The 13,126-nt window shown below is 38.9% G+C and overlaps 1 long non-coding RNA gene across 1 annotated transcript; it reads left to right on the top strand.

The window, feature by feature from the left end:
- Nucleotides 1–5,869: 5,869 nt before the first annotated feature.
- Nucleotides 5,870–6,901, top strand: LOC118755014. Its single transcript, XR_004994968.1, has 3 exons — nucleotides 5,870–5,935; nucleotides 6,013–6,057; nucleotides 6,348–6,901. It is a non-coding gene; the product is annotated as an uncharacterized LOC118755014 (long non-coding RNA).
- The last annotated feature ends 6,225 nt before the right edge of the window (nucleotides 6,902–13,126 follow it).

The raw sequence follows: 13,126 nt of genomic DNA on the forward strand, positions 1-13,126 counted from the left end.
TAGGTAACTTTTTGAGTGCTTGGTAACTTGGCAAGTTTTTTTTTTTTTATTTTGGTAACTTTTGGTAAGTTGGATTAATTTGATAATTGAACTGTGGTTGTGTGTAGCGGTGACAACACTACTAGGAATGTTATTTTATTGAAAATCTTCTATATTATATTATTATAATATATTATGTGTGGTGATACCACATCTAATTTGTGTGTGTAGCGGTGACAACACTACTAGAAATGTTATTTTATTGAAAATCATCTATATTATATTATTATAATATATTATGTATGGTGATACCACATCTAATTTGTTCGAAATGCATGCAGTTGATATAACGAAATATGCCACGCGTTCAATACTTATAGAAAGATCTTTGATCTATATATAGAGGAAATGTAAAAAGGAGGTTTGAACAGCAGTTTGTGCGGTGCATTTGGGCTCTTTAGCGCTTCGGTATATGCACTTAAATCGATTTTTTAAATAATTTTTTTATTCTGAGGCTAAGATACCCTTCAAAAACAAAAGCTTAAAGCTCGTTTTTATGAAAATTATATTTTTAAACGCGTGCGTTGCAAAAATATTTATGTGTTGTTTTTGTTTCACACATTTTTGTTATATTCTTCTTTATACACGTACGTATACAGAGATTGAATAAAAATGTATTTATGTACGTATGTATTGATATACGTATGGCCTTGAGCGCCAGAGTAGCTTAACTGACATTTCAAAAAAAGTTGAGGTGCACCTTAAAATGCATTACCACAATCGAAACGGTAATAGCCCGAGGCACGCCCTTTTAGTTCTCTTTTACTATAATATATAGCATCACGTAGGTGCAATGAACTTTTTAGTAAAAGACCGTATTTATTTTTCATAGATCCTTCTGTCTTATATTACCAAAAATATTTTTGTAAATAGGCGCTCTGGCCCTCATGGCCTCATATGTAAAATCAATTTGTATAGTTTTCTTTTAATGAAACTATTTCTTGTACCCATGTCTTATTTATGGCAAATAAACGAGGTTCTTTTTTACAGTTTATTATAAAATAAAACGTTGTTTTTTGTTGGTAACTTTTAGGTAACTTTTTTTTGTAAATTCTGGTCAGAAAATTTTTTGTTGTGTGGCAACCGTGCTTCATACCACAATTACCGAAACCGAATATCCGGATACCTAAATGAAAAATCCGGCTACTCTGGAAGCTAAGATAATATTTGGCTATCCGAATATCCGGATTTTTCGTTACCAAAACAATATTTTTTTTCCCAATACCAGGCGCTCATAAATGTGTAGTAACAAGTTGTAGCATTTCTAAAAAGTGATGACAAGAATAGTGCAGTTGGTTTATATTGTGACAAACCGATAGAAAGCAAAGGGTCAACTTCAAGTCAGTCAAGAGCTAAAGCTGCATTAAAACGAGGCAATTTCTTTAGCGATTCAACATTGCTTAAAAAAAATCGCTCGTGTAAATGGTAGTTCAAAAATCGCTTTGCCGCAAAGTATACACCGCCCGAACAAAGTATTGGCACAGCAAATTTTTCACAATATATGCAAAAGTTTTCATTCTAATATTTTTCCACTGATTTCGTATAAAAATATGTTTCATTCTACAACAAAAAACATAAAAATATGATTCCTAAACTTTGTGCAAAACTCGCGAAAATTCAGCAAATTTTCATGAAAATTTTAAATTTTTTAAGAAGATTTTTTAGAATTTGTTTGAGTATGCAGATTTGTAGCCCAATGAATTTTATTATAATAAAGTGCAAGATTTAAGTAGCAAGGAATTACCGTTGATTTTTGGCATTTTTTTTCCACGCAGTCTCTTCCATACAAAATTTTTTTTTTGAAAATACTTTATATGGAAAAAATGCAAAACACCTTCAACAAAAAAAATTCTCAAAAATCAACTGCATACTCAAAAAAATTCTCAAAAATCTGATTAAAAAGTTGAAAATTTTGATGAAAATTCGCTGAATTTTCGCGAGTATCGCACAAAGCTTAGGAATTATATTTTTGTGTTTTTTGTTGTTGAATAAACCATATTTTTATACGAAATTGGCAAAAAAATATTAGAATAAAAATTGTTGCATATATTATGAAAAATTTGCTGTGCCAATACTTTGTTCGGGCGGTGTACAGCAAGTCAGGTTATTATCGCCTGTCAAAAAATTGCCTAATGTAAAGGCAGCTTAATTCACTCTATCGTGTGCATAATTGAATTCACGAATATTATTAATCAGTTTGATGTATTGTGGAACGATTTTGCGTCATCCAAACCAAAACCGGTCAAACCGGTCTCCCAACCAAATTTGATAAGGGATGACGAAAAATCGTTCCAGATTACATCACACTCCTACCCTTTCGCAAACACCAAAAAAGAAAATGAGAATATTAATCAGTTTGTTGATTTTTTTTTTGATATCCCAAAATACGAATACTAACCGGATCTTCGTAAATCCGGATATCCGAATAATTGCACAAACGAATATTAACCGGATATTCATACTATCCGGATTTTATTCGTGTCAACGGATATCCATGTGGATTATCCGTTGACACGAATAAAATCCGGATAGTATGAATATCCGGTTAATATTCGTGTCAACGGATAATCCACATGGATATCCGGATATTCGAATATGCGGATAGTCCCAGCCCTACCTCACGCCCTCTTACGCTCTATCCAGTGATCGGAAAAAATTCTGTGTGGTAGAATCTGGAAAAAAATGTGGTAGATCTCTGGGTTTGGATCAAACTTTGTACAAAAATTGAAAAAAATTCTGCAAGGTTTCACCTAAATGGCAAACTTTTTAATTAGACTCTAAACAAAAATTTAATTTTAGTATAATAAAGTGCAAGATTGAAGTTGCTAAAAATTGCGTTGGGTTTTGCCAATTTTTTTCCTTGACAGTGTAAAGCAGTTCCTTCCATATTAAGATATTTTTCGAACATATTTTAAGAGATTTCTGCAACCTCGCGGAGTGATGCCACCTTTTCTTTTTATCATATCACGAAGTAGCGAAAAAATGTGACACGTTCCAGAAACAGCTAATTGGGATTTACCGATTTTGACAATTCTCAAGTAAAAGTAAACAACGCCCAGCGTTCGGACTACCGAAACTCGATTCAGGAGTAAATGACTCGAAAAATCGGAGCAAAAAGGAAATTTTCGGAGCAGATTAACAGTTTTGTTTTGAAATAGTATAGTATTGAAACGGAGTGCTTGTAAATCAGCTTGATCTCTAAATAGTATTCAAACCAAACTTTCCATGAATAAATTTATAATTTTTTTTTTAATAAGTAAATAATCAGACAGCGTATAAATTTCTGGCCTTTGGTTTAACTTTCAACTGTTTCGTCATTAACCCTGTTCCTGTATTTATTTTTAATGAGATTCATCTCTGAAAATTTTCATTTGGCTGCAGCACTACTGTGCTGTAAAACAGCTAACGTCAACATATACTCTGCCAAGTTGTTAAACATACACCTTTCCAAAACATTTTTGTGGTCCTTAATCAATCCCTTGGTTTGGGAAATAAAAAATAAAAATAATACAAAAAGACATACAAAACCTTGGTGGTTGCCATTGAAGTTATTGAGCAAAAATTTAAAAAGTTACCATATTATTTTTTATAAGTTCTTAATGTGAATGGAAAAAAGTAAAAAAATCGGAGCATATTTAAGTCAAGCGGAGTAGGGAGTAGATGTTAAATTTAAAAAAGAAATCGGAGTAAATCCACTCCGATCGGAGCAAAGTCCGGACGTTGCCAACGCCTCAGAAACCTTAGATGCACTTAAATTTGCTAATACTTTCACAAAAATTGCCGTTTTTTAACATTGTCGCTATATATATTTTGCAATTTAACACAATAAAACCGCGTTTCCCGTCGAAAAATTTATTACTGAGAGAATGTACTATTTTACAGTTTATTTTATCATACAATTCGGCTTTGTTTACCTTTACTTGAGAATTTTCATTGTAGCCGGGAATTCGGAATCTTGTATTATATAATTTTTTGTTACCATATAAGTGTTAGTGTTGGACAATTTTTGTTCTTAAAATTAAGACAATTATGTCAAGCAAAAATAAAACTACTCAAAAATGCGAATATGTGGCAGATGTGGTAGATGCTCAAAAAAGTGGCAGATCTACCATAATGTGGTAGGAGTCCGATCACTGGCTCTATCGTTTAGACTGCGTTTATACACGAAAACTTTTGTCGCCTCGTTTTCTCACATTCCCTTTTGGTGTTGCTCGTTTCATTTACACACGGCGATTTGTGTGTATGCAATTGTTGTTGTCAGCTGTGAACAGCGGTTCAATTTACACAGACGAACGAGAGCACAAAGCGTGTTGCCCGAGCACGAGCAACTCGGTGCCCCTCTCCTTTCCTTGTCGCGCTCTCTCCTAAATGAGCACTTAGTTGTTGGCTAGACAGCAACGAATCAACATCGTGTCTGGCTGTTGCGCTTTGTTTCTTGTATGCAAAAATGCCTTACGAGAAATATTACATGCTTGAAAATGCTTTTCATTTAAAATAAAGAATATGCTATTCAAAGACATTTTGATTATTTTCATAAGGAAACATTTTGATGAAGAAGAAATACAACGACTTGTTAATGAAAAAAAGTTATTTTTTTTCAAAGAGTTAAAGGGATTATGTATGCGATTAAAAGACATTTTTAATAATTTCATAATGATATGATGAAAATTTTAATGAACATGAATTTCAATTTTTTTATTTGAATTTTCAATATTTGACGTGGGTTACAGCTATGAAATTTTTACACATCATAAGAAAGAGGTAATGTTCATTCTTGCATACTTTACTCGATTTTTGCTTTTTTGGGATTATGATACTTTTAAAGTAAATGAGCGAAGCACACATATGTACGTGTTAAATATATGTAGTTATATGTTTTTATTGAAGACCGATAAGTTTAAAGTTCTTTCACTTCTCGTAATTTCCTACTGGGTTGCTCATGCGGAGCAGTTCTCTTGTTCTCACCAACACAGTCACAATTTAACTTTTGCCGGCCACTGGCTTAATAATAAACGGCACACACTTTGCTACGAGCAGAGCAGAGTTTTCCGCTAAAGCTCTGAACACATCGAAAACGCCATCACCACACGACACGACATTAAGGTTTTATCTACATAATCTAAACGCGTTGCCGACGGCGACATGATTTTTTTTTTTTTTTAACGCGGCAGCAACACATGATTTTGTTTGAGTTTTACCTAAAAGAAGGGGAAGAATCTTATCTGACGCTAGAAAAATAGAATCTGGCCACAGCTACATTTTTGGCTAGTCGCAGTGTTGCCGTGTCGTCGCCAAAATAATTATCTACATAAGAGTACGTGTTAAAATAATTTGACAGCTGTGGTCCGTAGACCCCCTGCCAGCCACGGCTCACCACTTTCCCCTGAAATTCAAATGATTTACCAACACATACCCAACTTTTTTGTCATCTCACCCACACACTCAAAAGTTGTCGAAAAAAGTTTCCATAAGTAAGAGCAGCGTAGGTATAAGAATTCGCACTCTTAATAAGAATTATATGCGTTACAGGCTAACCTAATATTCACGCACGCCGCCAATTTACTGTCAAAAATTTCTCATGCACATACAACTTGTATGGGACCAACCGAAATTGAACGGCGTGCGTATGAAGCTAACTCAATTTCCAATTTTTGTTCTGCGTGACATTTTGATTTGACGTTTCGCTCAATGAAATGAAATGCAAACGCACGCAAGCCAATTTCGGGTGACGCAAAAAAACAAATTCGACGGCGTGCGTACCAAAACGCAAGCCGCGAATATTAGGTTAGCCTGTTAGAGCGGGCAAGTGAAAATCAGGCGAAATTTGATAGCGAATTTCAAATTTGATTCTAGTAGGCTGCGAAGAAAAACATCAATTTCGCGCAAAATTTTGGAGGTAAGAAGCAATTTAATTTGATTAAATGTAATTTTTCTTTTATTAAATACATATATGTATATTTTATATATCCATAGATAGCCAAACATCAGCAGGAGACTTAAGCCATCAGAACCTTGAAGGTAATAAGACTAAAGTTTCCCAATTTAACATAGTTTGGCTGAGTTCCAGGTTGGTATATTGCAAAGCATTAGCGTCTTTTATTTCTAAACTAAATATAACTAATGGAAAAGTGCAATAAGCGCAACCATGTTCAAACGCCGAATTGGAACTTAGTTGGGCAAATTGGTCATTTACATCAGTTATAGTTTAGAAATAAACGAGGCTGATGCTTTGCAATATACCAACTTGGAAGTCAGCCTTTAACCATTGTTAACAGTTTCATTGATTATAATGTAATTATTTCTTTTAGATTGCCAAACATCAGCAACGACGCCCACAGCACACTCAACGCCATTGGTCGCCAATAACTCTCAACCCTACAACATTCCAGCTACATTGTTCGGTGAGTTTTATTGTTTAAATCGGTCATGCCCAGCGCGGGGCACTTGCATATGGAATTCTGCCAGCGCAGGGAACTTGCTTATAGAGTTATGCCAACGTTGGTTTAAATATTAAGAAACGCGGTTGCTCCAGACGCAACTAAATCCATATGTATGTATGTACTTACTTGTGTTTATATCGTCGGTGATACTGCAAAACTTTGCAGAAATTATTACCTCTGGCCCTGATTTGTTACCCTCACCGGAGTGCCAAAAGTTATAATCTATTAAACTCGTGACGAAAATGTATTCCTTTTTCTGTAAGGTACGGGTGAGGGATTATTTAATTAAAGTTTGCAGTATCACTGCCGACACGTATATACATATGTAAACAGAAAGTGCTGTGAAAAGTGCAACAGAATGCCAGCTTTGGCTACAACTACATAAATGTGGTCACATGTATGTATATAAACAAAAAATAAAGTATTACTACCTAAATGTACTTATGTAAGTAAAAAGAAGGAAGTGCAATGCAAATATGTATGTACATATGTATGTTAAAAGTGCAGCTAGGTACATATGTAAACAGCAATAAGTGTGGTGCAATAAATGGGAAAAGTGCAGTAGAATGTCTGTTTTCCTAAGCGCAACAATATAAAACATCAGTTTCTTTTAATTCCAATTAATAGCAAATTTGCTTAATTTGTGCCAACTGAGTTGAATGTAAATTGTGTAAATTATCATTTCACGGTTGTACACTCAAGAATTGATGCGTTTTTAAAAACAGACATTTTCGGTCAGGAACAATATTTGCATCCGCTGGATTTGCATCAGTTGTTGTAGTTGCATCGACCAAATGCTGGCTGGGTACCTACATTGTATAAATACATATGTGTGGAAATAGTTGCAACTGCATAAGTGTGTAGATATGTATGCAGTTAAACAAAAGAAAGTGAAGTGCAAGTACCTTTGTACAAAGCGCAGCTGCAACGACGTACATGTGTACATACGTATGTAGGTAAAAAGAGGAAAGTGCAGTGGAAATATGTATATATATATCGTCGCTCGAATAAAGAAACAGTGTAAATGCCAAATACACTTTTATTCGATAATTGCACTATTGGATAGACAATCCTTTAATCTATTTGAAAAATGTTTAGTTTTCTTAAATATCTCTTTGGCTCACTAATTTATTCCCCAAAAACCAAATTGTATTTGTATGGTTTGTAATGGTTTATAAAAACTTCCAATTCGTTTTTCTCAAAACTATACTTTTCATGGTACACTATTTCATTATTCCAGCGACGATGTGTACATATGTGCAACATACAATTATCATGTCATGGGGGTGCTATTTTGGACTTAACGCGTTTTGGAAATAAGTTTTTCTTTTCGTCTAGGTACGATATGTGCAACATATGTATGTACAATTAGCATACATACGGCACAATATGTAGAGCTACATATCGCCGTTTAAAGTACAAAACCGCGTATCGTCGCTCTGCAAAGCCGCGTAAATTACCTTTTTTGCCAAAAATTGGATTAGCTAACAATAGCTCTTGGCTCCAGCCTTATCCATTCGTTCTGAAATATACTAGCCAGAAATGCGATTGCTTTACAAAAAAGAAAACCATTTTGACATATGAGAGTTTTTACGCTCTGGAATATAATTTATGCAACCTCACATACGCGGTTTTGCATTATCTTGATACGCGGTTTTGTACTTTAAACGACGATATGTGGATACACTTGCCTATGGCCATAATATATAGACGTTTCAATGAAGTGTTTTTTTGGTTTTGTTGCGATATTTTTATACCCGAGCGCACTTGTGCACAAGGGTATTATAACTTTGTTCACATAACGGTTGTTTGTAACAGGCAAAACGAATCGAGATAGATATAGACAAATGTATACATAAATGATCAGAATGAAAAGAGAAATCGATTAAGCGGTGACTGTCTGTCCGTCCGTCCGTCCGTCCGTCCGTCTGTGCACACGATAACTCGAGTAAAAATTGAGATATCTTAACGAAACTTGGTACGTGAACTTCTTTTGGGCGTGGGACGGATGGTATTGAAAATGGGCGAAATCGGATTATAACCACGCCTACCTCCCATATAACGGTAATTTTAAGAAATACGAAAACTGCGATATTTTAGTAACTACTGAAGATAATTCACTCAAAATTGATACTTACAATGAGTTTCAGACGGAAAACATGAATATTATAAATTTTTGGAAAATGGGCGTAGCCACGCCCACTTATGGTTACATGTGTATATCTTGGTAACCGCTGCACCAATTTCTTCCAAACTTGGCACAGTTGTTGACCTTAGTACAGCTTACTAAATGGCTGAAAATTTTAAAAATCGGACAATAACCACGCCTACCTCCCATATAACGGTAATTTTCAGAAAAACGAAAACTGCGATATTTTAGTAACTACTGAAGATAATTCACTAAAAATTGATATTTGCAATGAGTTTTAGACGAAAAATAAGAATATTACAAAATTTTGGCAAATAGGCGTAGCCACGCCCACTTATGGTTACATGTGTATATCTTGGTAACCGCTACACCAATTTCTTCCAAACTTGTCACAGTTGTTGGCCTTAGTACAGCTTACTAAATGGCCGAAAATTTCTAAAATCGGACAATAACCACGCCCACATCCCATATAACGGTAATTTCGAGAAATACAAAATCTTCGATAAATCAGTAAATATTGAAGCTAATTTATTCAAAATTGATGATTGCAACAATTATTTACCAAGAAATACGTTTATGACAAAATTTTGGAAAATGGGCGTAGCACCGCCCACTTGTGATCACATATATGTATCTCGCTAGCCGTTCTAGCAATTTGTACCAAGCTCGGTATGGTTATTGTGCTTGCCACATAAAAGCAAACCGTTGAAAATTGTTGAAATCGGACTAAAATTGAGGCCGCTTTTCATATAACGGTAAATTTCAGATATGCTTGAAACTGCAATATTTCGAAATTTAAGGACGCTAATTTACTTAAAATGTATACACCCCGGCTTATCATGTAGCGGTAGCTTTCGGAAAGGTGGAAAACATATACTTAATACTTGCGCCGGGTATTTAATGTTCGGCTCCGCCCGAACTTAGACTTTCTTACTTGTTTATTATATATTATTTTTTATCAAATTTTATTTTTATATTTTCTTTGCAGGTCGTGGAATACAGACAGTAGAAGTCAGCGGAGATTAGATATATATATAAATTTTATCTGTTATTAATTTTATTATTACAATATCTAATATAATAATAATTGGTAAGGGCTAAGCTCAGGACCTGGTAAGGGCTAAGCTCAGGACCTTACCGGGGTCACACAGGGCGGATTGTGAACGGCCTACTCCGGTAGGTTAGCTGCGAATAACCAATAAGCAGTCCCAGACCAAGAGCGGCAGGAGACGAGGGCCTGATTTAAAAGATCAGAAATGCTTGATGAATCTCCTGTGTCCGGGCGAACAGATGCCGCCCCCCAAAAAGCATCCCAGGATTGAGACCAGTTAGATCCTGTTCATGGCATACTGGAGCATGTATACGATTAGTCTGATATTGGGCTGGCGAGAGCAGTATTCCGCCACTTTAGTATGTGAGGGTGACACCTCACAGAAATGGCTGGTGGGCTAATGCTGCGATCGCCTCCGTCTCGTTAAAACCCTGGCAGGTCTTCAAGTACGTTCAATACACGTCGCCATTTAGTTGGCCGTACAGGTCCAGTTGAGATTTACTCCTGGTTTTGCGCTGTCTTGGCTCTGAACACAATATCCCATAAGGACTTGTGTCAACCCTCGCGATGGCCTGCTCCTTTGAGAGAAGGGAACTTCGGGACACTTAAAAGCGACTATGCTACGTGTGGAGATAGCGGCTTGAAGCGGAGACCCAATTGATTGAAAATGATTAAAACAAAACCAATAAATGAAACCAACGTCGATGATACGGAGGAAGAATGCAGCGCATTCAGGAAGAGCAGTAGAGTCGTGTGCTCCCCGCCACAAACTCCTCTGCAGGCAAATTCCGGCACCACGAGCACGGAGAAAGCCGCCGGCGTGGCTCAGAAGGCTACACCTTACCAAACGGAAACTCCCGGCAGCCGGGATAGTCGTCTTCAAACGCCGGCTGCTGCAAGCAGCGACAAGCATGTCACCGCAAGCTTGGGAACTTGCGAAGGCAATGAAGATGAGCAATTGGCCCAGATTCGGCTCGTCTTGAAGAAGATGCAGAGCGCTGTCTCTAAGCAAAAGAATGTGTCCATGGACATAAAAACAGGTATGGCCCAAATCAAGGAGAGCTTAAATATATTAAGCTACCTCCGAGAGCAGCGCCGGAAGGGGTCTACCCTTTCCGAGCTGCGGAAGGCTGGCCCTGGCTCGCAAAAGAGAGGTCGCACTCGATCCGACTCCCCTACAGGCAAGCCGGAAAAGAAAAAAAATACTACTGCTAGTAATAATAACAGTAGTAAAAACATTATTATTAATAATCCTAATAATAATGGCAATAATAACAACAATGCACAGAAAACCGTACCAGACAATCAATGGAAAACGGTTGGAAAAAGCAGAAAGCCCAAGCCAGGGCCAGCGCCAGGTGAACCCTTGGCCATTAAGGGCGAGGCGACCAGCCGCAAAAAAAAGAAGAGCGTGAGAAAAAAGAAGAGTCTCGCCAAATTAATCATTAAGCCAGCTGAAGGGAAAACCTATGCAGAGGTGCTGGGAACGATACGTGGTAAGCTCCAACCCGAGAAGACGGAGACCGTAATTCGATCTGTTCGGAAAACCCGCGAAGGCGGCGTGCTCATCGAAATGGAGCGCTGTGGCGACCAATCAGCATTTAAGGAAAATGTGTGCACTGCCACTGGCCAGCTTGGAGACGCCCGTATTCTCACTAGACGTTTACGTCTAGAAGTTCTGGGCATGGACTGCCTAACCACGGCCCCAGAAGTGGAGAACGCTATACGCGGGGCGTTAGGAGACAAGATGAGTGGCCAACTTCGCGTCTCTCTCCTCGCTGTAAACTCGCGAGAACAAAGAATGGCTGTGGTGGAAATCGACGAACTGCCAGGCCGGACTCTTATTGAAAAGGGGAAGCTGCGAGTAGGTTGGATTATCTGCCGCGTCCGAGAGCGCGCGGATGTCCAAAGGTGTTTCCGCTGTCTGGGGTATGGCCACAAAAAGGCGGCATGCAAAGGCCCAGACAGAAGCAGTTCATACTGGAAATGTGGTCAGCAGGGCCACATAGCCTCTGCGTGTAAAGAAAGCCCAAGCTGCTACCTGTGCTCGGCAGGAGATGGACAGAAAAATGCCCATTACCTGCCCGGGTCGCGAGCGTGCAAGGCCTTCAGGGATGCCCTTGCTGAGGCTAAGACAAAGCTTGGGAGAATATGATTAAATTTATACAAGGCAATATGAACAGGAGGGTAGCTGATGACCTGCTGGACCAATTGGTTCTTGAACAAAGAGCAGACGCTGTCATCATCAGTGAACCCTATAGAACAAAGGAAACCTGGCATGTTGACCAATCAGGCTCGGCCGCGATATGGATTGCTAACCCCAACCATCGCGCAGAGAGCAGCGGGTCGGACGCTGCTACGTCTGGGTTAAAATGGCGCAAATCACTCTGGTGAGCTGCTATCTGTCTCCAAACGACACAGCCCCTGTCTTCAGGGGAAAGCTCGAAGACCTTGAAGACGAATTGCGCGATATAACCGGCCACATAATTGTTGCTGGAGATTTCAACGCAAGAGGCGTGGAATTGGGTATGCCCCAAACAAACACCAAGAGAAGACTGGTCCTTGAAATGGCAGCCCGCATTGGCCTGACCATCCTCAACACCAGAACGAACCCTACATATCGAAGGCCGGGTTTTGGATACTCTATCCCTGACATAACCCTGGTCTCAGAAAGCCTTCTTCGAAGGGCTGACGGATGGAGAGTGATGGAAGACCTGAGTGGTAGCGACCACAACTACATCACCTTCCAAGTCACTGACATCACGCGAGGGCAAACACGTAGTATCCCTCGCAGGAAACCAGGATGGAACCCGTCTAGGGTCGATGTTCGCAAGTTCGATACGTCACTCCTAGCAGATTCCCAAGGCATTTCACCCACAACGGGAGAGATCCACAACAGGGAGTCTTGTACTAAGCTGGTCAAAGAAACTATGCGCTGCATTCACCGGGCAAGCAAAGCCTCAATGCCACAGAGGAGAGCATGGTCAGGTAAAAAGCAGGTATACTGGTGGAATGACCGCATTGCTGAGCTGCGAAGGGCCTGCCATAGAATGCGGAGACTCGCAACGCGCGCTCGTGGTAGACCCGAGGCGCTGACCAGAGCAGCAGCCTACAAAAGCGCTAAGAAAGCACTTGGGGCCGAGATACAGAAGAGTAAACGGAACTGCTGGAAAACGCTATGTGACGAAGTGGATCGCGATCCCTGGGGCCAGGGATACAAAATAGTGATGAAAAAGTTCCATACATCATCACAGACGATGGATGAGGCCCGAGTTAAGAATATAGTGGATGCGCTATTTCCCACACACCCACTAAGAGCCGACACAGTGTTCGTCGAGGAGCAAGCCGAGGCACCACTGTTTTCGACAGACGAGCTGAAGCTAGACCTGCGAAGCATGAAAGCCGGCAAGGCTCCAGGCCCAGATGGCATACCAGCGGAGGCAATCA

Source organism: Rhagoletis pomonella, unplaced genomic scaffold (assembly GCF_013731165.1).
Source record: "Rhagoletis pomonella isolate Grant_MI unplaced genomic scaffold, Rhpom_1.0 Rhpom_scaffold_05123, whole genome shotgun sequence".
Taxonomy (NCBI): Eukaryota; Metazoa; Arthropoda; class Insecta; order Diptera; family Tephritidae; genus Rhagoletis; species Rhagoletis pomonella.